This window comes from Chelonia mydas, chromosome 3 (assembly GCF_015237465.2).
Source record: "Chelonia mydas isolate rCheMyd1 chromosome 3, rCheMyd1.pri.v2, whole genome shotgun sequence".
Classification (NCBI taxonomy): Eukaryota; Metazoa; Chordata; order Testudines; family Cheloniidae; genus Chelonia; species Chelonia mydas.
The window spans coordinates 116,071,988-116,099,539 of record NC_057851.1 but is presented as its reverse complement, the minus strand read 5'-3'; the positions used below and the strand labels follow the sequence as shown (position 1 = coordinate 116,099,539).

Sequence of the window (27,552 nt, the reverse complement as noted above, 5' to 3'; positions counted from 1 at the left end):
AGCACAACGATAACAGCTCGATATGAGCAAGTACAACGTCCAGTAATAAAAGGCCTTGAGTGCTTAGTCTGAGTTGCAATCCAGCTGTATCAAAATCCAGATGACAGAATGTGTAAGAATCTACTGAAAAGTAGACACCTAATCCCACCACTCTCAGTTACAGAGATGAAAATCTGGGGAAACTCCAGTGAAGCTGGTGAAGTTAGTTCAGATTTACACTGACGTAACAGAGCAGAATCTGCACTGAACTGCCTTAAGGTAAATTCCCTCTCTTGGTCACCTGCTCCATTATGTGTCTGAATTGTATTATTGTTGATTTTCAGCGTGATCCTCCACTGCGATTAGTATCTCTGGGGAAATGGTGAGAGTACTCAACTCCCGATGAATTCAGTGTGACATGATTCTCAGAGGCCACTCATGCAGAATCAGCCCCTTAGTTTACAAGATCTCTGGGACAATGACAATGCCCTGCTTCATATTTTGAACAAGTTGGGTATGCTGCTGGCACTCGCTACATAACAATTAATACTAAACTTTCAAGTGAGGAAAGAGTTGGGCAGCAATCAACATAGGGTAAAGTCACAAGTGTTCTTCAATACAGAATGGAAAAAGTGGTAAGCAGCCTCAGCTGTTTCAACATGATCAAGATGTGGATAATCAACTCTGTATATCCCGACTCTGCATAGTTATGACTAAATTATGGGAGTATTGCACATTCTTCAAGCAATTCAAGCTATTTTTGGCTTCCAACACAAAACAGTGCCGCTTTTCTTTTCAAAACAGCCTAATTTACTTTGGCTTATTCAAGATCTGAAAATGCTGAAACAGCAAAAAGAAAAAAATATCATGGCAGCAAGTCATTTTCATACAAACACATTTCAGCTGGTGACAACTGCAAAACATGGAGAGAGAAACCTTGGTTCCTGGGAAATTACCGGAGTACTGGTTACAAAAGTGCAATGTATGATCGCGTGTACAGGCCAGGGCAGTGCGGATATTCATCTGATGATTTTAGATAATCTGAAAATGGCAAAACATGGACTTTTACTATCACAGAGAAACAAAAGCAATAGGTGTTGGTGAATATTCCAGTATTGGTTCAAGCCTTATTAAAATCTCATCAGGGAGTGCTTAACAATGGAGTTATAATATTGTGGAGCTATGACAATTTACACCCGCGAAGGATCTATCCTTTGAGTTCTCTCTGTATACATGCTACACATTATTGTTTGTATTTGTACACACACAAATACACCTACACACGTATGCTTTCTTTTCAGTGAAACTTTGGTGCCATTTGGAATGACCCACTTAACTTGGAGCATATTCTAAGGAACACCATCTTCAATTTATAAAGTTAATGTAAAAAGAAAGCAAAAGTAATACAAGCAGAAAAGCAGTACCTGAGTTACACTGGTGTAAATCCACAGTAACTACATTACATGAATAAGCTACTGAAGAAATACACAGCTGTATTACACCCTCTTTCGCCTCCCCCAGGATGAAAGATATGCCAAATATTATAGACAAGTTTTCGAATTTGTCACATATTTGGCTGATTTTTTTTAAAAGGTATATTTCTGAAGTTAAAAAAACCCAAACTTTTAAAACTATGAGCTATATTCTGATCTCAGATATACTAGTGTAAAACTAGTCACTCCACTGAAGTCAAGGGAACTGCTTAGGATGTACACCAACGTAAATCAAAGCAGAATTTTACTCTCCATCTCCATAACTAAGCAAATAACCATATGGTGGCTTCTTCGCTAAGCTATTTACTGAAACGTTGGCAGTTCTTCGTTCAACATTATATCTAAAATATAAATAAACAAATGCAGCAATCATTCAGTTAGAAGATTTTTCAGTTGTTAAAAACACCCTCGGGAAAAAAAAAAGTACCCCAGTTTAGTATAAATATGAACTGAGATCATTTTAATACAAATCTATAATCAAGTTCACAAAGGGGAAGGAAGTTTGCTGCTCTCAAGGAGCCCTGTCTGATTTCAAGAAGCATCACTGCAACCGTGCTGGCATATAACCAGGTGATGAGAGGGACAGCTGCAGTCCCTCACCACCCACATGATTCTGAGTGAAAGAACAGAACAATCGCGAGGCAGAGCTCCTCTGTTAGGAAGCCTGAAGGGATGTTCTTTGCGATGGCATCAAGTGAGAAGACAAGAAGAAAAAATCCCAGCATGCAGCTAACAAATACTGAGAGGGCAGGCCCTGTCAATCTTTAAGAAGTTTTCTGGAGAACAGCACGTAGGTGTTAAAAATAATTCTTCAGACTTTTGACATTATGAATTCAGCGTTCCATTTGAAGTTGTTTGAGAAGATACAAGGTGCACGTCGCCTTTAACGTTCCTTTAAAAAAAAACAAAAACCTACTCTAGCTAGCATGTAAGGGGTTTGATGTGGTACCTCATGACATTTTGATTAAAAACCTAGAGCAATATAAAATTAACATGGCACACATTAAATGGATTAAAAACCGGCTAAATAATACGTCTTAAAATGCAACTGTAAACAGATAATCACTATCAAGCTGGTGTGTTTCCCTATTCGGTGCCAAAGGGATCAGTTCTTGGCCCTGCACTATTTAACGTTTTTGTTAATGACCTGGAAGAAAACATAACATCACCACTGATAACATTTGCAGATGACACGAAAATTGGGGGAGTGGTAAACAATGAAGAGGACAGGTCACTGATTCAGAGCAATTTGGATTGCTTGGTAAACGGGGTGCAAGCAAACGACATGTGTTTTAATAATACTAAATGTGAACATATACATCTAGGAACAAAGAACACAGGTCATACATACAGGATGGGGGACTCCATCCTGAGAAGCAGTGGCTGTAAAAAAAGAATTGGGAGTCGTGATGGACACTCAGATGAACATGAGCTCCCACTGTGATGCTGTGGCCAAAAGAACGAATGCGATCCTGGGATGCATAAACAGGGGATCTTGAGTAACAGAGAGGTTATTTTACCTCTGTATTTGGCACTAAAGAGACCACTGCTGGAATACTGTGTCCAGTTCTGGTGCCCACAATTCAAAAAGGATGTTGATAATTGGAGAGGGTTGAGAAAAGAACCATGAGAATGATTAAAGGATTAGAAAACATGCCTTATAATGATACACTCAAGGATCTCAATCTATTCAGTTTAACAAACAGAAGGTTAAAGATGACTTTTACAGTCTGTATCGACACGGAGAACAAATATTTAATAATGGGTTCTTCAATCTAACAGAGAAAAGTATAACAAGATCCAATGGCTGGATGTTGAAGCTAGACAAATTCAGAATAAAAATAAGGTGTAAATTTTTTACAGTGAGAGTAATTAACCACTGGAACAATTTACCAAGAGTCATGGTGGATTTTCAATCACTAATAATTTTTAAATCAAGAATGGAAGTTTTTCTGAAAGATCTGCTCTAGGAATTATTTTGAGGAAGTTCTATGGCCCGTGTTACACAAGACATTAGACCTGATCATCACAGTGATCCCTTCTGGCCTTGGAATCTATTAACACAAACTGGTTTGCTTTATATTTTAAACTATCACCTTTCTGTATTTAACAATTATTATCCACCATGTGGACCGATTTAAATCAAAGTGATTTAAGTCAGCAAGCAAGAATTTTTGTACTTTCGAGTTATTTTCCAAAGGAAAAGTTGATGCTCTTTGGCTAGTAACTGTTAAAACATAGTGATTTGCAACTAAATACTTCCTTTACACTACATTTGGTATTTCTTTCTGCTAACCAGGAGGATACACAGTATCTATATACATTTAAGTAACTAGATAGTTTAACGCACACTTATTCAGATTCTTAATTTTTACATTTTTATAATGATAGAAAATGGTGAATGCTGCATTTCTCACTCTAATAGATCCTGATTAATTTTCTTCCTTGTGATTTGAGTCAAGCTCTATTTGGAATTAAATTGGAATTCAATTAAAAATCTGCAAAAATAGCATTTTAATTTTTGTATTAGTTAAATAAAATTACCTTAAATATGGTGGGTATGCAAGAAAAAAGTTTATCAAAACCTATTTTATATTTAAAACTAACTGTATTATGCATAATTAGTGAGTGAATTAAACTAATTGTTTCTGGTCACCATGTCCTTCAAGATTTTAGAACTAGTAGATCTCATCATCTTACATCTTGTTTGTGTTCATAGACTGGAAAAGCAAAAGAGCTTTCCTGCTTTTTCAATTCCCACTCAGTTTCTTAACTTTGAAGTAGTCATTGAACTGAACCAGCTGAATAAACCAAAATGAAGAAAATAGTCTCTAAGCACCTGCAGAAGAGGGTACTCCAGTCAAAAGCTAGTTTAGTGTTTCAACAAACACTAGTTCTGGGTACTCTTTCACCAGTTTGACTTTCTTTGACACTTTGGCAGCAAACATATACTACTCAATATTATTTCTTTGAATGTAATTGAAATAAGTTTAACAGATCAGTAAGTTTAGGTCTTACCATGGGTTGTCATAATTTTAAATAGGTTTATTTTTAAAAACAAAAATGTATTTAATTTAAATAAAAACCCGAATTTAAAAACAAAAGCAATCTGTTTTCATTTATTTTAACAAACTTTTTTCCACCCAGTTATCCACACTGCAGCCCCAGTGAACCACCACATCAATCAAAGTGCTAAGTGTGCATCTGAAGAATTACAAATCCATGTGTAATACAGGCATGTCCAAGCTCACTCACTGGGTGTGAGACTCTCTCATTAGCATGCCATCTCACTCTCACACACATTCCTAAGCTTATCTCACTCATTTTGAGTAAATATATAAAGATTTAAAACATTTCTCAGACACTGTAAGAGACAACAATTCATCCAGGGCCTCAGGCACAAGGCTCAGAGCTTAGAAATTGGTGTACTGTGGTAACCATAGAGACTACAGGCCCTTGTTCTATGCGCGCACATGTGGCGCCTACACAGGTGTGCGTGTGTGTATACTTAACAGTCAAAAAAATATGAGTTTGCCCAAAAAATGAGCAAGACTTGAACGAACGTTTGTGGGTTCTGCAAAATACAGTTCAAAATTTAAACCACACCGGACAACTTTATATCCTCAGGGATCTCCAACCATCTAGGTTTTTGTTCCAACCCGCAAATAGATGTTTTTATTAAAATCTACTGGTTTGCATTGCATATAGAATTCTCACATGCCCTAGACTAGGGTTTAGGGTTGCCAACCCTCCCGGATTGGCTGGGAGCCTACCAATCTCCTGATGCCTATTGAAAGCAATCTGGGAGATTTTAATAGGCCACTAATAGGTCGGTGGTGCAGCGGGGCTAAGGCAGGCTCCCTACCTGCCCTGGCTCCAAATGGTTCCTGGAAACTATCAGCAGAGCTCTTCTTGACCTGCTGCTCACAAACTGGGAAGAATTAGTAGGGGAAGCAAAAGTGGATGGGAACCTCGGAGACAGTGACCATGAGATGGTCAAGTTCAGGATCCTGACACAAGGAAGAAAGGAAAGCAGCAGAATACGGACCCTGAACTTCAGAAAAGCAGACTTTGACTCCCTCAGGGAGCTGATGGGCAAGATCCCCTGGGAGAATAACATGAGGGGAAAAGGAGTCCAGGAGAGCTGGCTGTATTTTAAAGAATCCTTATTGAGGTTACAGGGACAAACCATCCCGATGTGTAGAAAGAATAGTAAATATGGCAGGCGACCAGCTTGGCTTAACAGTGAAATCCTTGCTGATCTTAAACACAAAAAAGAAGCTTACAAGAAGTGGAAGACTGGACAAATGACCAGGGATGAGTATAAAAATATTGCTCGGGCATGCAGGAGTGAAATCAGGAAGGCCAAATTACACCTGGAGTTGCAGCTAGCAAGAGATGTTAAGAGTAACAAGAAGGGTTTCTTCAGGTATGTTAGCAACAAGAAGAAAGTCAAGGAAAGTGTGGGCCCCTTACTGAATGAGGGAGGCAACCTAGTGACAGAGGATGTGGAAAGAGCTAATGTACGCAATGCTTTTTTTGCCTCTGTCTTCACGAACAAGGTCAGCTCCCAGACTACTGCACTGGGCAGCACAGCATGGGGAGGAGGTGACCAGCTCTCTGTGGAGAAAGAAGTGGTTCGGGACTATTTAGAAAAGCTGGACGTGCACAAGTCCATGGGGCCGGATGCATTACATCTGAGAGTGCTAAAGGAATTGGCGGATGTGATTGCAGAGCCATTGGCCATTCTCTTTGAAAACGCATGCCGATCAGGGAAGGTCCCAGACGACTGGAAAAGGCTAATGTAGTGCCCATCTTTAAAAAAGGGAAGAAGGAGGATTCTAGGAACTACAGCCCAGTCAGCCTCACCTCAGTCCCTGGAAAAATCATGGAGCAGGTCCTCAAGGAATCAATTATGAAGCACTTAGACGAGAGAAAAGTGATCAGGAACAGTCAGCATGAATTCACCAAGGGCAAATCATGCCTGACTAATCTAATTCCCTTCTATGATGAGATAACTGGCTCTGTGGATGAAGGGAAAGCAGTGGACGTGTTGTTCCTTGACTTTAGCAAAGCTTTTGACACGGTCTCCCACAGGATTCTTGCCAGCAAGTTAAAAAAGTATGGGCTGGATGAATGGACTATAAGGTGGATAGAAAGCTGGCTAGATTGTCGAGCTCAACAGGTAGTGATCAATGGCTCCATGTCTGGTTGGCAGCCGATATGAAGTGGAGTGCCCTAAGGGTCGGTCCTAGGGCTGGTTTTGTTCAATATCTTCATAAATGATCTGGAGGACGGTGTGGATTGCACTCTCAGCAAGTTTGCAGATGACACTAAACTGGGAGGAGAGGTAAATACGCTGGAGGGTAGGGATAGGATACAGAGGGACCTAGACAAATTGGAGGATTGGGCCAAAAGAAATCTGATGAAGTTCAACAAGGACAAGTGCAGAGTCCTGCACTTAGGACAGAAGAACCCCAGGCACCGCTACAGAGTAGGGACCGCATGGCTCGGCAGCAGTTCTGCAGAAAAGGACCTAGGGGTTACAGTGGACAAGAAGCTGGATATGAGTCAACAGTGTGCCCTTGCTGCCAAGAAGGCCAATGGCATTTTGGGATGTATAAGTAGGGGCATTGCCAGCAGATCGAGGGACGTGATCGTCCCCCTCTATTCGACATTGGTGAGGCCTCATCTGGAGTACTGTGTCCAGTTTTGGGCCCCACACTCAAGGAAGATGTGGAAAAATTGGAAAGAGTCCAGCAGAGGGCAACAAAAATGATTAGGGGACTGGAACACATGACTTATGAGGAGAGGCTGAGGGAACTGGGGATGTTTAGTCTACGGAAGAGAAGAATGAGGGGGGATTTGATAGCTGCTTTCAACTACCTGAAAGGGGGTTCCAAAGAGGATGGCTCTAGACTGTTCTCAGTGGCAGCAGATGACAGAACAAGAAGTAATGGTCTCAAGTTGTGGTGGGGGAGATTTAGGTTGGATATTAGGAAAAACTTTTTCACTAGGAAGGTGGTGAAACACTGGAATGCGTTACCTAGGGAGGTGGTGGAATCTCCTTCCTTAGAAGTTTTTAAGGTCAGGGTTGACAAAGCCCTGGCTGGGATGACTTAATTGGGGATCGGTCTTGCTTTGAGCAGGGGGTTGGACTAGATGACCTCCTGAGGTCCCTTCCAACCCTGATATTCTATGATTGTATGTGGCTCCTAGGTGCAGGGGCCACCAGGAGGTCTCTGCATGCTGCCCCCAGCCCAAGTGCCAACTCCGCAGCTTCCATTGGCCGGGAACCACGGCCAATGAGAGCTGTAGGGGCAATGCCTGCAGGCAGGGCAGTGTGCATAGCCATCTGGCTGCCCCTGAGCCTAGGAGCCGAACATGCTGGTCGCTTCTGGGAGCTGCTTGAAGTAAGCACCACCCGGTCAGAGCCCACACCCCTCGCCCCCTCCCGCATCCCAACCCCCTGCCCCAGCCCTGAGCCTCCTCCCACACCCAAACTCCCTCCCAGAGCCCAGGCCCCGCACTTCCTCTTGCACCCTGGTTAAAAAGGGGACCCAGTAGTGTCTGGTCAGATGTACTGACCGGACGCCAAAAGTCATTAACCCGCTCCAGCCCCTGCTCACCCAGGATCTCCTCCTCCCTGCAGACGGGCTCTTTGTCAGGTTGGAGCAGCTCCGGTCCCAGCCTCAGAGCAGAGGGAGGCCAAGGCTGTGGGGGAGGGGAATAAGGAAGGTGGAGATGATCCAGTGAGTGATGAGGGGATCAGTGTAGAGGTGCAAGTGATGGGGCAGGGCCTTGTGGGGGAAGAGGCAGAGCACAGGCAGGGCCTTGGGGGAAGAGGTGGAGCAGGGGGCGAGGGTTCGAGGGAAGAGGCAGGGTAGGGGGCAGGGCCTCAGGGGTCCAGTTACCACCAATTAGAAAAGTGGCAACCCTATCCTAGACTTTAGCATGAATTTGGACATTCAAGTGTTTCATATGCTATATTAAGCAGTGAACATTTTAAAACAAACTATTAAGTGCTGCTTGGATTAAAAACCTGGACTATTGCATGTCGCCAAGGACCAAAGATGAGAGTCCCTGTCTTAAGCAGTGAACTAACTTTCCACCTGGAAAGTCTCACTCCTTGTGACTGTAAATCTCACTCTTAAGGACAGCCAACCCTTGGCATCTCTGACAATAATGACAGGTTTCAGAGTAACAGCCGTGTTAGTCTGTATTCGCAAAAAGAAAAGAAGTACTTGTGGCACCTTAGAGACTAACCAATTTATTTGAGCATAAGCTTTCGTGAGCTACAGCTCACTTCATCGGATGCATACTGTGGAAAGTGTAGAAGATCTCTTTATACACACAAAGCATGAAAAAATACCTCCCCCCACCCCACTCTCCTGCTGGTAATAGCTTATCTAAAGTGATCACTCTCCTTACAATGTGTATGATAATCAAGTTGGGCCATTTCCAGCACAAATCCAGGTTTTCTCCCTCCCCTCCTGCCCCCCGCCCCCACAAACCCACTCTCCTGTTGGTAATAGCTTATCTAAAGTGACCACTCTCCTTACAATGTGTATGATAATCAAGGTGGGCCATTTCCAGCACAAATCCAGGGTTTAACAAGAACATCTGAGGGGGGGTAGGAAAAAACAAGGGGAAATAGGTTACCTTGCATAATGACTTAGCCACTCCCAGTCTCTATTCAAGCCTAAATTAATTGTATCCAATTTGCAAATGAATTCCAATTCAACAGTCTCTCGCTGGAGTCTGGATTTGAAGTTTTTTTGTTGTAATATTGCAACTTTCATGTCTGTAATCGCGTGACCAGAGAGATTGAAGTGTTCTCCGACTGGTTTATGAATGTTATAATTCTTGACATCTGATTTGTGTCCATTTATTCTTTTACGTAGAGACTGTCCAGTTTGACCAATGTACATGGGAGAGGGGCATTGCTGGCACATGATGGCATATATCACATTGGTGGATGTGCAGGTGAACGAGCCTCTGATAGTGTGGCTGATGTGATTAGGCCCTGTGATGGTGTCCCCTGAATAGATATGTGGGCACAGTTGGCAACGGGCTTTGTTGCAAGGATAGGTTTCTGGGTTAGTGGTTCTGTTGTGTGGTATGTGGTTGCTGGTGAGTATTTGCTTCAGGTTGGGGGGCTGTCTGTAGGCAAGGACTGACCTGTCTCCCAGGATTTGTGAGAGTGTTGGGTCATCCTTCAGGATAGGTTGTAGATCCTTAATAATGCGTTGGAGGGGTTTTAGTTGGAGGCTGAAGGTGACGGCTAGTGGCGTTCTGTTATTTTCTTTGTTAGGCCTGTCCTGTAGTAGGTGACTTCTGGGAACTCTTCTGGCTCTATCAACCTGGTGGCTGAACTTTCTGACTTTGTCCTTACCCATAACTATTTTACATTTGGGGACAATGTATACCTTCAAATCAGCGGCACTGCTATGGGTACCCGCATGGCCCCACAGTATGCCAACATTTTTATGGCGGACTTAGAACAACGCTTCCTCAGCTCTCGTCCCCTAACGCCTCTATTCTACTTGCGCTATATTGATGACATCTTCATCATCTGGACCCATGGAAAAGAAGCCCTTGAGGAATTCCACCATGATTTCAACAATTTCCATCCCACCATCAACCTCAGCCTGGTCCAATCCACACAAGAGATCCACTTCCTGGACACTATGGTGCTAATAAGCGATGGTCACATAAACACCACCCTATACCGGAAACCTACTGACCGCTATTCCTACCTACATGCCTCCAGCTTTCACCCTGACCACACCACACGATCCATCGTCTACAGCCAAGCTCTGCGATACAACCGCATTTGCTCCAACCCCTCAGACAGAGACAAACACCTACAAGATCTCCATCAAGCATTCTTACAACTACAATACCCACCTGCGGAAGTGAAGAAACAGATTGACAGAGCCAGAAGAGTTCCCAGAAGTCACCTACTACAGGACAGGCCTAACAAAGAAAATAACAGAACGCCACTAGCCGTCACCTTCAGCCTCCAACTAAAACCCCTCCAACGCATTATTAAGGATCTACAACCTATCCTGAAGGATGACCCAACACTCTCACAAATCCTGGGAGACAGGTCAGTCCTTGCCTACAGACAGCCCCCCAACCTGAAGCAAATACTCACCAGCAACCACATACCACACAACAGAACCACTAACCCAGAAACCTATCCTTGCAACAAAGCCCGTTGCCAACTGTGCCCACATATCTATTCAGGGGACACCATCACAGGGCCTAATCACATCAGCCACACTATCAGAGGCTCGTTCACCTGCACATCCACCAATGTGATATATGCCATCATGTGCCAGCAATGCCCCTCTCCCATGTACATTGGTCAAACTGGACAGTCTCTACGTAAAAGAATAAATGGACACAAATCAGATGTCAAGAATTATAACATTCATAAACCAGTCGGAGAACACTTCAATCTCTCTGGTCACGCGATTACAGACATGAAAGTTGCAATATTACAACAAAAAAACTTCAAATCCAGACTCCAGCGAGAGACTGTTGAATTGGAATTCATTTGCAAATTGGATACAATTAATTTAGGCTTGAATAGAGACTGGGAGTGGCTAAGTCATTATGCAAGGTAACCTATTTCCCCTTGTTTTTTTCCTACCCCCCCTCAGATGTTCTTGTTAAACCCTGGATTTGTGCTGGAAATGGCCCACCTTGATTATCATACACATTGTAAGGACAGTGGTCACTTTAGATAAGCTATTACCAACAGGAGAGTGGGTTTGTGGGGGGGGGGGGGGGGGCAGGGGGGGAAGGAGAAAACCTGGATTTGTGCTGGAAATGGCCCAACTTGATTATCATACACATTGTAAGGAGAGTGATCATTTTAGATAAGCTATTACCAGCAGGAGAGTGGGGTGGGGGGAGGTATTTTTTCATGCTTTGTGTGTATAAAAAGATCTTCTACACTTTCCACAGTATGCATCCGATGAAGTGAGCTGTAGCTCACGAAAGCTTATGCTCAAATAAATTGGTTAGTCTCTAAGGTGCCACAAGTACTCCTTTTCTTTTTTCTGATAATATAATACTGGGCACACCCATGGCACCTTCATAGCACAAAATTGCAAAACACTTTGCAGCCATCATTAATTAAGTATCACAGCAATCCTGTGACGTAAGCAACTATCATTATCCCCAGTTCACAGAAATTAGGGCATAGACCAGTCAGGAGATTTGCCCAAGGTCACAAAAAAATAAGTCAGAGATAGGCCCAGGAGTACAGCCATGACCTCCTACTCCAGTCATGTGTTTTGTAGCAACACCATGTTTCTTCATTAAGATTTCTACTATAGGGCCCTGCTCCTGCACATAGAAGTCAACTGGGATTTTGCTATTGACTTCAACAGGAGCAGGTTCAAGCCAATGGTGAGCAAAGCCTAACCACAGACTAGCAGATAAGGCCCCTATCCTGCAAGTTGTTTTGTGGAGGCAGACTCGTATGTGGGTACCTAACTCCCTTAGGTCACTCACAGTTTCCAGCCTAAGTCACTACTTGGACAAGAAACAGACCAGTTGGGTGAAGGAGTTGACTGATACATCCTGTGCTGTTCACACCACAGAGCACCTTTTGTCTCCGTCCATCTCATAAGAATATAGGACAACTCTACAGAATTTCAGAAATTATAAATGATGGGAAGTCTAAATATACATTTGAAATATTCTAAAAGGTTTGTTGCCTCAGGGTTCTGCTGTTTCAAGCTTCCCCTGACCGACTCACATTTTCAAAATAGCCCAGCTTCCCAGTGCTCAGGTCACAAGAATGCATAAGGCATCCTTCTGGAAGAGCTAAAAGACAGACTGCATCGCCTCTGATATACAAAGTACTCCCAAATCACAAATTCAGACACTATGTCTAGAACTGGAAAACTGTTCCACTATCACCACTGGAGGTGACAAGGGACATACATCTACAATAGCAGAGAGAAGAGCCAGGAAGAAAAGTGGTATGGAGCAAAACCCTTTTAATAATAATGATGGAATGCAGTCATTCAGGAGGTGATGGATCGCTTTTCATTGAATGGAACAAACAGATTAACTTAGATTTATCCTGGTAAAAACAAAAAAGGAACCCTGCTAGTTTCAGCCACCTCTCTTCCTTTCACACTGCAAAGTAAATTGATACTAGCTTCAAAGAAATTTTGAGGAGAGCACAATTTTTTACCCAACACTTTCTTCATTCAGTTCTGTGTACTTTTCCCCCTTTTGTCCCTCAGTTTCACGTCTGTGCTCTCTGCATCTGCCCTCCGTCTGCTGCAGTACTGTCAACTCTCCTGATTTTGTCATGAGTCTCATTATAATTATTGTTTTTCTTAAAGCCCCAGCTCCTGGAGTCAAATGGATGTGTGATGTTTTAAGCCTTTGTTCTTAAAGAAAAAATAAGTTTCTAGCCCTCGTGGCTGTTGAGAAAGCTTCAAAATGGGACCCAGTGCACCCTAAAGGTTCAAAAAGCAGAAGGCAAATAAAAAGAACACCAAATCTATTATTTTTACATAATCTCATGATTTTTTGTGAGCCTGACTCATGGTATTTGAACATTTGAGATTGGCACTACTGCTGCTGTCAGTCTCTTTCTCCCAATTTTATGCTCCCCTTATCCTTGCAGCCAGTGGCAGATTAATGCACAGGCCCACAGGGTTTATGCCCAAGGGCCTTGGCCAATTTGGGGGCCCCAGGAACACCGGAACCTGTGCAGAATGGGGAGGACCACCAGCACCAGAACTCTGGCCCTGCCCCTGCTCCTCCTCTTTCCCCAAACCCCACCCCTGGCCACACCGGAAGCTGGAGGCTGAGGTAGGAGCCATCCAGGGAACCTGGGCCACTGTAGGGAGTCCCAGATCCTCCACTTGCCCTGGCCGGGGTGCCAGAGAGCAGCCCCCTGCCTGTGTCCCTGCCCCCCCAGGGCACACCACCCTGGGCGGGTGGAGGGTCCGGGGCTTCCCATAGCAGCCCAGGCTCCCTGGGTGGTTCTTAGGGGTCTGGATGGGGGGAGAAGAGAAGGAGGCGGCAGAGAGCTGACCACTTTATCAGCTCTCCCACCGTGAAGTGCAGCCCCTGCTGCCGTCACTCTGCACCTGCCCAAGGCTACAGAGGCGACGTGGAGGGGCATGTGTCCCCCAGATTTCTTGGGACGCCTCTGACGGGGAGCCCAGCAGCAAGGAGGCAGAGTTCCCCCTGACAGCAGCACTCTCCCTGTGCTCCTGCAGCCCCGGGAGGGAGGACGCAGCAGGGGAGTGGCTGGTTGCCAGCTGAGCTCCTGCCTCACCACATGGGGCTGCTTCACCTTCCCTGCTGCTGGAGTCCCAGTGCTGCTGCCTGCTTTGCAGACCATCTGCTGAGGTGAGTCAGAGGTTACAAGTGGGACTCCAGCAGCATTGAAGGCGAAGCAGAACCCACGTGCCAGGGGAGGAGCTCAGCCGGCAGCCAGCGCCTAGCACAATGGGGTTCTGCTCCATGACTGAGGCTTCCAGGTGCTATGATAATACAGCCAGCAGCCCTGCTGCTTCCTCTTTCCCCGGGCTGCATAGACACACTGAGAGCACTGCTTCCTAAGGGAGTGCTGCTCCTCACTGCTAGGCATCTGTTCACAGCTACTTACCCACGTGATAGGATGAGCACATGGGGTTTTCTATTGAAGACCGCATAGAAACCCAATTTCACGTCTGCAAAGCACGGTGGAATTACCACTAACAGGTTTCCGGAAAGAAGGCTGAAAAAAAGATGTGGTGTTACTGTCGTCTTTTTGTTTTCACCTAGGTATTTTATTCTGTTGCTGAGAAGTCATCAGCATATTTCATTCCCCTGTCCCAATGACACCTGTGAGGGTGCTTTCATGTCTTCTCCTAATCATAATGATACACTGTATTGTTCATATTGCTATTTGGCTTTCTAGGCCGGTAAACAAACAAGAACAGTATGGAGACAGAACAACAGCCCTCCTAAATTAGGAAACAGGTGAGCAAATTTAACTCACTTCTGGACGAGGAGCAGAGTTCTGTTCTTCGAAGCCTGTCCCCTTTGGTTTGAAAATGGTACTCATACAATGAGATCCTGGAAAAAATATTTTAAAATACACAGCACAGATGAGTTTAGGTTAAGGGATGTGTCTGGTTTTAACAGTATGTAGGTAGAGAACTTTCAAACACTGAAGGGCAAATCATATTGACTAACACAGCCCCAAACAGCAGCAGAACCAGCGTGGTGGGAGGGACAGAGAGCCCAGGCAAAAGAAGTTCACGTCCTGACTAATGTTCCCTTTAAGCCAGGTGGACACACGATCACACAACAAACTAGTATCGACCACACACCTCACGTGGCTGGGAGCACAGCTGGCAGCCGGGCCCTCAATGTGCCAGAACCCATGACTGCTCCTTTCAGCACAGGCTGAGCTAGCAGGAAGAAGGGGTAAGCAGTGGGGAAGGGGGACGGGGGGAAGCAGGGGCTCCTGGGAGGATCATGCCCAGCACTCAGTTCCTGCTCTACCAGCTGGGCTCTCCTGTCAGAACCCACAGCAGCGCCTCTTGGAGCTGTGGGAAGCCTCAAGCCAGTGGGGCGGGGAAGGGAGCAGAGTGGGGGATGGGAAAGGACCCAGGGATGCCATTCGTGGGTGAGCGGGCTGTTCATAGTCCCATCCTGTGGCCCACGGAGCTGGGTGGGGAAAGACTAGTCCCTGGCACTGGCAGTAGCATTCAAGGGGCGGCAGTGCTGAAATGAGCCCCTGGCAGCCTCGTCTGGCAGGGAGCTGCGGCACAGGGCGAAGCATGGAAGAGGGGGAGCCTGGAGCTAAGCTGCATGGTCTGTGTGGTCCTGCCAACTACTGGCTGTGACAGGAACTCCCTCCTTGAAACCCCAGCGGGGAGGGGGGAAAGCAGGGCTGCCTGTGGGACAGAGAGGGAAAGGCCCTAAAATCCCTTCCCCCACGAAAGCCTCGAACCTGCTGAGAGGGTAAGGAGCTGGTTAGGGAAGGCAGGGACTCCTGGGAGGGGGTGGTGTAGGAGCTCAGTGGAGGAAAGACAGGTTCTCCTGCTTTCCTGGGTTTTTAACTGTGTGTGGATTTTAGCTCTAAAACTCTTGAAAGTCAATAGGTACTCAAAAGCAATGCTGTATGCCTGTGTCTCCCATATGGGTATGCATTACTGACATGTCACTTTAAAAATATCTTACCCTTCTCAATGCAACACAAGGTAAGAAGACTAAAGAAAGTGTAAGTTTGCCCCAGGACAAACATGTAGTGTTCAGCAGGGCTTGTAGCTAGCTCAGAAGAAAATGTAGAGGGAATGCTGACCCTTCCATGGCATGTCACTCCTCCATACAACACTGAAGGCTGGTGTGCAGGGCCAGTAAAGTCGTAATGGTTCTCCCCTGTGGGTGTGTGTCATATTTAACATTAAACTGTAAGATCCTTGGGGCAGGGACATACAGCTTTATGTTCGCTGCAAAGTGTTTAATATAGTTTAAGGCTTTGCACAAATAAAAATGATAAACAATATAATAATGCTGGGCCAGTTGTGAAGTTTGATCTATACAGAAGTTTTAAGGCCTCTGCTTGATTTTTCCAAGGATCCCTTTGGACAATCCAATAGTTTTAAAACTGTATTTGATGCTTTCTTGTCTGCTTACTGCCTTAGACAACTGGGTCTGGCTACGTACCAACATTGCCCAAAGTGGTTCACACTGGCAAAGGTCTCAGTATGAGTCAGTGAACCAGTGCTGGCCTTAGATTTATGGATCATTAGGTAGAATTCTAGCTAGATTCATAGGCCGAAGGGAGAAAACAGCACAATTTCATAAGCAAGACTGCTGCTCATCTGACAGAATATGTGCTAGGCTGTCAGACCAGAAATCTCACCTGCCATCTAGACAGTCACTCTGGAACTTCACGGTAAAGATTTGGAAACTGCTCTCAACCTGGTGCACAGCTAATTGTCAACATGCCTGCAAATGCCTCGCAGGCGACATGAAGCAATAGTTTTAAAACACACACACACACACCAAGTTACGAAAATAGTGTTTGTCATTTGTATCTACACTGAAGAATCATGGTCTCATTCAGTGATTACGAGCATTTATTGATACATTTATTTTCCTCTTTCATTCAATATATATCAAAGGTCCTGCTGGACAGATACTGAGAGCAAGGTCTTTTCCAGCAGTGTTCAGAGGCAGCATGCTGGCTGCTGAAAGGAGGACAGCAAACTATACACTGGGCTTTCCAGCATGACCCTGGCCTGACACCCTGCCTTCTTACATTTATCTTTGCCTGTGGAAGCCCTCCCAGTCACCTCCATCGAGTGCTGCAACCTACAGCAGCACAACTCTCTTCCTCCTCCATGAGGACTGCTGGCAGCCATCTTTTCCGCAGTAGGGGAGAAGCTGTTCCTCAGTCTCCAGGGTGTGGAAGCTCTACTCTCTATGTACTTTGGCAAGTTCAACAATGAAACAGCAGAGCTGGAGCACTTTAATACACTGCAGGTACTGAAGTACTATGATTTGGCACACCACAGAAATGCCTCTCATTGGTAAAGTGTTTTTGTTTTTTGCTTTCTTTGTTTTTTAAATAACATTCTTTATTTCAACAGGATGGATTCCCAAAGAAATCCATAATTAAAACTCTTTTCTTCTTAATTAAAACTGGGCACAAAGGAAAAGGCAATCAAAAAAATAAGTAAATTACAAAGAAAAAATACTTGAACATGGTTGTTGGGTTCTCTTTGCTCCTTCATTATTTCCTCTTCCGCAGTTTCCCCCATTGTAAAAAAAAAAAAAAAAGGTTAATTATGCACTTTGCAGGGTGTTTGAGAGGACTGAATCATGCTTGCACAGTGATTTGAACATGTAACGCAAGTGTATGTGTTCATACTGTATTGGCTGAAGGCTACCTCTAGTTTTTTCCCTCAAAACTTTTTTCTGCTTCTTTTTCAGATTAGAAATATTGTATCTTGTCGCCCCAGTTTCGCTAGAGGACTGGTCAGCTGGAGTGGGATAACGACAAAAATAAATAGGTCAAAACCATAGCTACAGCTTTCTCAGCTCTCAAATGATTCACCGTCCCTCCCACCTAAATAAATAGAGGACTAGAAGAGCCACAGCTCAGGGTTCAGTCTATTGAGACATTACTACACCCTCCAGTCCTCCAAAGGGTCCATCACTCAAGAACAAGGAAGCCAAGACCGAACATTTCAAGGTAAAAACCAAGCAGAATTTTTATTTATGAAAATAATGAGGTGCACCAAAGGGAACAAACAATGGGGGGGGGTTTGACTCTGCAGATCACCTTTAATAGTTGCTGATTGTACTGGATGACATGTGGAGGTTGGGGTTTATGGAAATTCATAGAGCCAGCTAAGCTCAATATACTAGAACCTGGACTCTTGGAGCAGGTAAGATTTCTGTTACCTAGGCAATGGAAGCATAAAGTGTTCTTTAAAAGGAGGCTTATAGTTTGGTCTTTTGACAAATCTTACAACTGAGTCACTGGCAGCTTTAGCTCAACTGCACCCACAGAACACATAGCACCACCCAGGTTTCGCCCAGAAGTAGGTGATGCTGTGACCTGTGCACAGCGTACTCAGGTTTGGCAACCGCCATCGATAGTCTGGGGAGTGGCTCATCTGCCCTGTCCAGGCCTAGATCCCACTGTAGCTGCAGCTAGCATCAACACACTGGGCCCAAGTCCATCCACCAGGCCAAGAGCCTGGAAGTAGGAGCAGGGCTGGTGGTACTGCTCCCACTGACAGCAAGGCCAGAGCTCATGGAGAAGCAAGACCGGGAGCAGCCCCCATGGCCAGAGGGCAGAGCCCCCCCAATCTCAGCTACCCCACAGGTCTGGACCCTTTCTGAACCACCAATCCTTAACCGAGCACCCCTATCCCTCACTTCCTAGCACAGTGCACCCATTGAATTGGGAAGCTACATCTGCCCCTGAACTGGGCTCAGTGAAAACTGAGATTACTTTTGATGTATGTTCATAGACTCAGCATTTAAGGGTAGAAGAGACAATCACGATCATCTAGTCTGACCTCCAGGCCACAGAACCTTGCCCACCCATTCCTGTAATAGACCCATATCCTCCAGCTGAGTTACTGAAGTTAAAGACTTCAAACTACAAAGAATCCACCATCTATTCTAGTTTAAACCTGCAAGTGACCCATGCCCCATGCTTCAAAGGAAGGCAAGAAATCCTTAGGGTCTCCGCCAATATTACCCACAGGAAAATTCCTTCCCAACCCCAAATATGGCGATTGCTTGGACCTTGAGCATTTGGCAAGATCCAGAGAGACACACACCTGGGTAAGTAGTAACTCTGAACCCACCCCATCTAGCGTCCCACCGGCTGTTGGAAATATTTGCTATTAGCAATCGCATGCCATTGTAGATAGTCTCATCACACCATCTCCCTCACAGACTTATTGTTTATTCTTTTGGCTGTCATAGGAAAAACAGGGTCTCAGAAGCTGTGGGATGGATTTGGGCTGCAGAACCCAAAATTGCTAAGAATTACTGCTGAATTAGGGTTGCCAACCCTCCAGGATTGGCCGGGAGTCTCCAGGACTTAAAGATTAATCTTTAATTAAAGATTATGTCATGATTAAATCTCCAGGAATACGTCCAACCAAAATTGCCAACCCTATGCTGAATTGAGTTAGGGCTGTAAAAAGTTCCCTCCAGCAAAGTGATTCTGAAACCCATTCTTTTTCTAACATTGTTCTGTCTTAGCCTTTGGGTAAGGTGAATTTAAAAAAACACCACCACATTTTAATAATAAAGAAGTGATCATTAATTCTTTCCTTTCATACACATCAAACCTATTTTCAGTGGATCTATAAATGATTTCTTTGGTGCTTTCCCAGTTTTGATTCATTCATCCCTATGAATCTGCCTTTCAAAGTGAACACTGTCCAATATGCCAAATGGTTTAAAAAAAACACGAAGAGTTGTAAGAGAATGAAGGAATGTGTTGAGAAGCCAGGATTAGCCTTCGGAAGAAGCAGCACAAAATAAATCCTTGATGGCAACCTTGTAGAAGGAAATTTAGGTCAGGCATCTTAGTGTACAAGCAGGAGTGTGTCTGACAACGATACACTGTATGTGTGCGCTTACTATCTAACATCTATATAGTTGTAAAATCATTCAGTCTAAGAGTGCCTGCTTTTTTATGATTAAATCACACAGCCTTATTACAGGATTAATTGAACTCCACAGAGCATGAATTATACTGGAAGCCAATTAGAAGAGCGAACCCTTCATGCGGACAATTCAATCAGGTAACCAACAATAAATAAGACTTATTAAGAGGGACAAATTTACAGCTTTCCTCTCCAGATAGAAGCACTCAGAGGAAGGTGAATGGGATGATGAGTTTTCATATGCTAATTGACAGGTTTCAGAGTAACAGCCGTGTTAGTCTGTATTCGCAAAAAGAAAGGAAGACTTGTGGCACCTTAGAGACTAACCAATTTATTTGAGCATGAGCTTTCGTGAGCTACAGCTCACTTCATCGGATGCATACTGTGGAAATTACCACTATACATACAGACACCATAAACAATAGCTCCTCCCACCCCACTCTCCTGCTGGTAATAGTTTATCTAAAGTGATCATCAAGATGGGCCATTTCCAGCACAAATCCAGGTTTTCTCACTCTCTGCCCCCCCTCAGACAAACTTACTCTCATCACTTTAGATAAACTATTACCAGCAGGAGAGTGGGGTGGGAGGAGCTATTGTTTATGGTGTCTGTATGTATAGTGGTAATTTCCACAGTATGCATCCGATGAAGTGAGCTGTAGCTCACGAAAGCTCATGCTCAAATAAATTGGTTAGTCTCTAAGGTGCCACAAGTCTTCCTTCCATATGCTAATTATACAAGTTTGTATTTCATACGCAATCACACTAGACCTCCATTAAGAAGCACACAAGTAACTTCACCCCCTCTTCCATCTAATCAGCTAATCAACCAAGACTTCTAAAAACCAAATTTCTTCCAAGATAAAGGATTATGCAGAGATATTCATTACACATGCTAAATTACCACAGTTTTTAAGCAAGCACTGTTAGTGTTACATACAGAACCCTGATCCACATGTGAAAACATGTTTGTACTTTCAATTCAGAGAGGTAGAGAGAGGAGAGAAATCCACCTTTTGCCTATGAAGGAACATTATTATTGTGTCCCTAAGTCTTATGCAGCCACATTTTACAACATGACATATAGCAGGTAAATCTGATATGTAGATTGTTTTGGGATTAGAGCTACAGATGCAGGATTCAACATTGTCCTGATTTATACCCCATTCAGTGATTTCATAGGATTTACATCAATCAGAGTGGAATTTGGCCTTCTATTTTGACTAATCTGAATATCTTCTGGACAGGAAAGTGCACCGGAAAGCCAACTAAGCTTGTGCAATAATGAAATTGGCTCTCTGTGCTCTTCTAGAGTGGCCTGGGTTTGCCTGTATTCTTACTTATCTTTGGGCATGAAGGGTGTAGACTGAATTTATTAGAGAGCATTAAAGTTCTATGTGTCATAAGGAACAGACTACACCCCTTTCATTAGGGAGCTGATCACTTTTCTAAAAAAGGCAATGTATAATTATCCCCTTTTGTCCTATGTTGTAGTTCATTTGATCCAATTAACAAGAGCTGCTGTTTAAGTTATAGCCACAAGACCAGCTCATTTAGTGAACAATAAAACATGATGATACATATAAAGCCAATGCATCTCATTTCATAAAGAGGCGTGCCCAGGGCTGCCCTGGAAGTGGACACAATAAGTGTTATGGGCAAAACAAGATGAAAATATCCCTGGTGACAGCTTAAGAAGCAGTGCATTGGAAAACACATTCAAGTATGACAAGATTACTATACACTCTTGCTTCAGCCTCAGCACTCTTTCAAGGTTTATGTAAACACATTCTGCATATAAAATTGCAACATTAGTGCACGGGCACATACTTTATATATGCCTAGTATAAAAATGACATCCTTTCATATGCAATCATTTTAACTGCCTACATTTCTATGCAGAGTTATTGTAGTCATGTTGGTCCCAGGATATTAGAGAGACAAGGTGGGTGAGGTAATATCTTTTATTGGACCAACTTCTATTGTGAGACTAGATTTCGAGCTTACGACAGAGCTGACCTGAAGAAGAGCTATGTGTAAGCTCGAAAGCTTGTCTCTCTCACCAACAGAAGTTGGTCCAATAAAAGAGCCAACAAAAGATATTACCTCACCCACCTTGTGTCTCTACATGTCTATGCACTATTTTGTAACACAAGGGGTCACCCATGCAACTGACTGACTCCAATGGGGTTATGACTAAAAAATACAATGCAATATATAGATTGACACTCCTTCTTCTTCTGAAATAGGCATGCTTTTTTCAGATGGCTCTTCCCGATCTTACACCAAGTACCACACAGAACAGTATCCAATTGAAAAAGAAAATGTCCCCCATCTACAGAGCTGTAACTAAAGCACAAGTTCTGGAAGTTGATTATTGCAACCACACCAGGCAGAGTTCTGAAAGTTCTACTGGTTGAAAAACAAAGAAGCCATTTTGCGTTTAAGTGGTTTTATACTTAAAAATCGCTGACGATAGACAGCATTAAGCTAATATGTAACACTTGAAAAAATAAGAAATGTCAAGTCTCCGTAAGTGGTTATCTTGCTATTTGCATAATTACTATTTTTCTAGTATGCAGTATTACAGAGCAACCTGTAAAGCGCCAAGTACAAAAAATACTGTAAACCATTGTTCCCCTTTAACATCTCAGCTCAAAGCATCAACCAAGTTTTCTTAACTACCTTATTTGTAGATTTGGTGAATTATATTTGCCTGCCTATTAAGATGGGGTATTAGACCTTGCTCAGTAATAAGTGCTGTAAAGTGCACAGATTTAATACCAGTTAATTCTGAGAATAGAACTCAGTCTCATCCTTGCTCACAAACCAGTACATCTCCCCCTACATCAAAAGGGAATGGAGGGGCTGGCATGTGCTGCTTCTCCTCCTCCTCCACATAGAGCATACTCCAGCCCCCAAAACACATCCATGCTCAGAGCAGTTAGCATGTAGGTTGTTGCGTGGGGCTGGAGCCCGATCAGCGCAAATTGAACATTCAGAGATTTTATCTGCAAGCCTCTACAAACTCTATGGATCCACGTGCAAATGGGTATTTTCAAAGGCCACAAATTCAGACAATTCTGGGTGAATTTTCATGGGACTCAACATTTTTCTGTTACCAATTCACACTCTCTCACGTGTGCGCACATACACACACACACACACACAGTTATCTTGGGGAAAGTTTGTTTTAATTTGAATAAAAAATATTTCTTTTGATTAATAACCTTTTCATTACTTCAGCTAATGTTTCTGCACAGCAAAATGACAAGGTTCAGTACCTGAAACGTGGGTATTTACATTTGATCCAATAGGTACCCCTTTGCCAGCATCTGAAAGTCTCTACATGATTTAAAGCTACCCAGGGCCATTAGTCTAGGTAATAGCAGATGCTGCACCTCATTAGTCTCCAACATAGTCAACCTGCTTTTTCAAATGAGCAGATATTTCAGATAATCCCCAACTACGTAAATCATGATTTGGCTACATAGCCCTGACCCATATGTGTCTGGACCAATTCCAACAATGATTTTCTGTCCTTTACTCTTCCATATTTACAGCTCTCTGAGATCAAAATCAGGAAGATAGGTGGTAAATTTCCATACAAATAAGAAATACTATAATCCTGCAGCTTCATTCTGAGCATTCTCTTGATCTTTCAGACTCTTTCTATTTCTGTAGATTACCTCTGTTCTGTCAAATAAGCAAAACCTTCTGAAGGTCTTCCCAGGTGCTTGCTTAAATGAATCTATCCACTTGGAACCTGATATTTTAGCTAAACTGGAGATTATTTAAGTATATTTACAGAGGTAAAACATGGAGCTGGTGGTGAAACCAAACAAATCAAATTTGAATTGTAAACCTGTCAGCTCAGATATTGTAGTTTGATTGTTAGAAAAGCATTAGTCATCAGGAAACAAAGTGCTTTCTAATATGTTTAGTCACAGTGGGCGCTCAATCCAGTAGTGGATATTATAAGATGTGTATCTAGAAACGCACACAACTTATAGTAAAAAGGAGCCCTGTATACACCTGCATTCATACATTCAGTTACTGATACTTCTACATGCATAATATTTATTATGGAAGCCAACAGCAGTTCGTTAAGGGCAGGTTAGTCCTGCATGTGAATTCAACCGCTTTGTTATACGTGAAGAACACCGCATATCCTACCAAAATTACAGCACTCAGTCTCTGAGCAAAGTAAGATTTTTTTTTAAAGAATTCACAGGTAAATCTGTTACTTTATGAGTTACAGTTAAATGTAAAAAGGGTCCTTTCAGAACTAAAGCACTCTGTGTCACCCTATTTCTTTGTTCCAAATTATCTTAATGAAGCCTCTTCAAACATCTCAAAGTTAAAACTCACTGAAATCTCATGCACTGGCTACATTTGAAAATAAATTATATTTTATTTTATTGTTTGGGATTAACAGTCATTTCTCCCCTTCCCCATTATTCTTCATAACGGAAAGTTTCTTCTTCAGCAGAGACTGATAAATAATGTTCTGCTACAGAGATTTCCATGAAGAACTCCCCTATTTCAGGTTTCAGAGTAACACCCGTGTTAGTCTGTATTCGCAAAAAGAAATGGAGTACTTGTGGCACCTTAGAGACTAACCAATTTATTTGAGCATGAGCTTTCGTGAGCTACAGCTCACAAAGTCTGCCATCTCCTACTCTTAATGAACATAAGAATGGACATACTGGGTCAGACCAAAGATCCATCTAGCCCAGTATCTGTCTTCCTACAGTGGCCAATGCCAGATGCCCCAGAGGGAATGAACAGAACAGATAATCATCAAGGGATCCATTCCCTGTCGTCCATTCCCAGCTTCTGGCAAACAGAGGCTAGGGACACCATCCCTGCCCATCCTGGCTAATAGTCATTGATGGAATTCATCTAGTTCTCTTTTGAACCCTAAAAAGAAAAGGAGTACTTGTGGCACCTTAGAGACTAACCAGTTTATTTGAGCATGAGCTTTCGTGAGCTACAGCTCACTTCATCGGATGCATAATAGTCTTGACCTTCACAACATCCTCTGGCAAAGAGTTCCACAGGTTGGCTGTCCATTGTGTAAAGAAATACTTCCTTTTGTTTGTTTTAAACATGCTGCCTATTAATTTCATTTGGTGACCCCTAGTTCTTGTGTTATGGAAACTGTAGCCACAGTCTACTCTTAGAGAAGATTGGGCACACTCTTTTAAAATGGCCAGTATCTTCTCTTCCCTTAGGGGCTAACTTCCCTGAAAAAAATGCAGTTTAGAAATATACAGCTAGTGCACCCAGACAACCTTAATTTTTTCCTGTAGTGACACCAAGAGAGAAAAGAAACAGGAAAATATAATCTATTAGGTTTTTAAAAATCCATTTTGTGACGCTGAACGGAATATGGGTGACCATTTATAGTATTATCAATATCAATATTACAAAATTGCAATGAATCTTATAAAAGATATGGTATGTAAGGTATCAGTGGAAAAGTTATGATTTACTAAATATGATACGCTTGTTTATATGTATCAACTTTGTACTATGAGTTATAAATGCGTGGTATATTGTTATCTCAAACTTGTGCTGTGCATCAGGGCGACACCCATAGGCAGATTGGCATAAGCATTATCCAGCCTGCTTGATGGCCCATCAATGGCAATCAACTGTACAATGAATCCATTGAGAGAAGCCAGGGGCTACACCTATGAGTCAGCAAGCCATATAGGGGCATGCCTACTGACAAGGGACTCCAAGTATCTTTCCATGCCCATGTGCTGTGAGTTTGTGTTTGGGACAAACGATTTACAAGCCACATGTCAAAGGATATAAAAAGATAGCTGCATCATTTCCATTTTGTCTTCAGTCCTGCTTCTCACGTCTGGAGTAACTTCTCTACAAACTGAAGCTTTGAACAAAGGACTGATAGATTCATCCAAGCTTTGGATGTAGTCCAGAGGAATTTTACAAGCCAGCAAACTCACCAATGCGGCTAAAAACCTGATATATGGACTCTGAAGTCATATGTATGTATCTGATTGCTTTGACCATTTAACAATTCTCTTCTCATTCTTTTCTTTTACAATAAACCTTTGGTTTTGGATACGAAAGGATTGGCTGACAGCATGGTACTTTGGGTAAGATCCAAACTAGTACTGATCTGGTAAAGTCGCTGGCCCTTTGGTGACCAAAAGAACATTTTGTACAGTGAATAGAGTTTTAAGTAGCTTCTCACTTTACTGGACCTATTTGCTGACTGGGAGCCAGAGACTGGAAAATGCAGTAAAAGAAGCTTGAAAAAAATAAATCACATAGCTGCTTGACCAGTGTGGGGGATCAGGAGCATAGTTTGTGACTAGATGGTGAATCTAACTACAATGTTAACCACCAGTTTTGGGGAAATCTGTTCTCTTTTTGCAGCCTGCCATGACCTTGGCATTTTCAGTGTGGACTACCCTAGGCACTTCGGGTCACAAATTTAATCTAATCTGGGACCACAAACACTTTTATCCAGAAATTATAATGGTCTGTTTATTACATGGGATCACTAAAAAGTTCAGGTTAGTCCAAGTGCCTCAACTGTGAATTTCCATACCTTTTAACATGTTTGGATTTTTTAAATGTAAACTTAATTCTGAACTTCCTGGGTAATGCTGGTTTTTGGGATATTTATACATTCCAGGTAACTTTACCCTAAAGTACTGATATGTACCTCTCAACATTAACTCCATCATACTGAGGTTTTTATTTAGGAATATTAAACTGAAGTTGAAAAATGAATGCAACAATACTAAATTAAATTTTTGTCCACATGAGTGCATTCCACTCCTGACTCACAGCATTTTCCCCAACACTGCCTTCGGCACTTTGCTAGGTCTTATGCAAAGCAACAGTCTCAAGAGCACTATTGCTCGTCCTGAAGTTTAGAAGAGTGAGGAATGGAGCTTACTTACTATTTCTATTCCTACGTGTATTATGGTAATGGGCGGAGGCCACCCTGAGACTGAGGCCCCATTGTGTTCAGCTCTGTACAAAGATATACAGTCCCTAAGGGCATGTATTCACTGCACAGTTAACCTGGGCTCTTACCACGGTTTTAGCCCAATGCCCACAAACCACGCCTGCACACAAACACACCACCACCCAAAACCCACACAGAAGAGTCTCTGACCAAGTTTGGAGGCGCTCTAGGACTGGGCTAGCAAACTCTCTGGTGGTGGCAGGGGGACATGGAAGAACCAGGGCTCTGTTTTAATTGAGGCTGGAACCAGTGGTGAGCTGGAGCCGGTTCACGCGAACCGGTTGTTAACTTTGGAACCAGTTTTAGAACCGGTTGTTAAAAATTGTTACGGCTCCCTGAGCTCCCGTGCAGGGAGGCTCCCCCTGCCCCTCCCCAACCTTCCCCCCTCTTGCAGAGCCTCAGCGTGCTGTGCCGCTGGCGTCAGCACTCTGGACCGCTCCTTGGCAGCTCCTGCCGCTTTGAGCCGCATGGTAAGGGGCTGGGGCTGCGAGCTCCAGCAGGCTGCACGGCATCCATACACACTGCCCTGAGCAGCACGGTAAAGGGGCCGGGCCAGGGCTAGGAGGAGGGGTTGGATAAGGGGCAGGGAGCAGTTGGAGGGGGCGGAGGTTCTGGGGGGGCAGTTAGGGGATGGGGGGCTTGGGTAGGTGTGGGAGTTCCAGGGGGTCTGTCGGGCAGGGCCGGTGCAAGCACTAGATGGACTAGGCAGCCGCCTAGGGCGCCAAGTGGTTGGGGGTGCCAAAAGCAGTGCCCCCCCAAAAATTTTTAAACAGCGGCGCACAAGGCTGCCGCTGCTCCCTGCCTCCTGGCTCCAGAGGGGCCACCCACGGCGCGGCCAGTCCCTCCCCCCAGGGGAGCAGTCGGTGGAAGGGAAGGGTCTAGC

General features: G+C 43.7%; 1 protein-coding gene across 8 annotated transcripts in view; it reads right to left on the bottom strand.

Annotated features, from left to right (window-relative positions):
* TULP4 (TUB like protein 4) overlaps window positions 1-27,552 on the bottom strand; it is a 277,954-nt gene that overhangs the window by 156,956 nt on the left and 93,446 nt on the right. The window contains exons 2-3 of one of the 8 annotated variants that reach the window (XM_043544272.1): window positions 14,503-14,579; window positions 14,128-14,238 (exon numbers count right to left, since the gene is read on the bottom strand). The exons of the other annotated variants lie outside the window; for them this stretch is intronic. The gene's annotated coding sequence lies outside the window, so the exon portion shown is untranslated. The remainder of the gene's footprint in view (window positions 1-14,127; window positions 14,239-14,502; window positions 14,580-27,552) is intronic. 8 annotated transcript variants of the gene reach the window in all.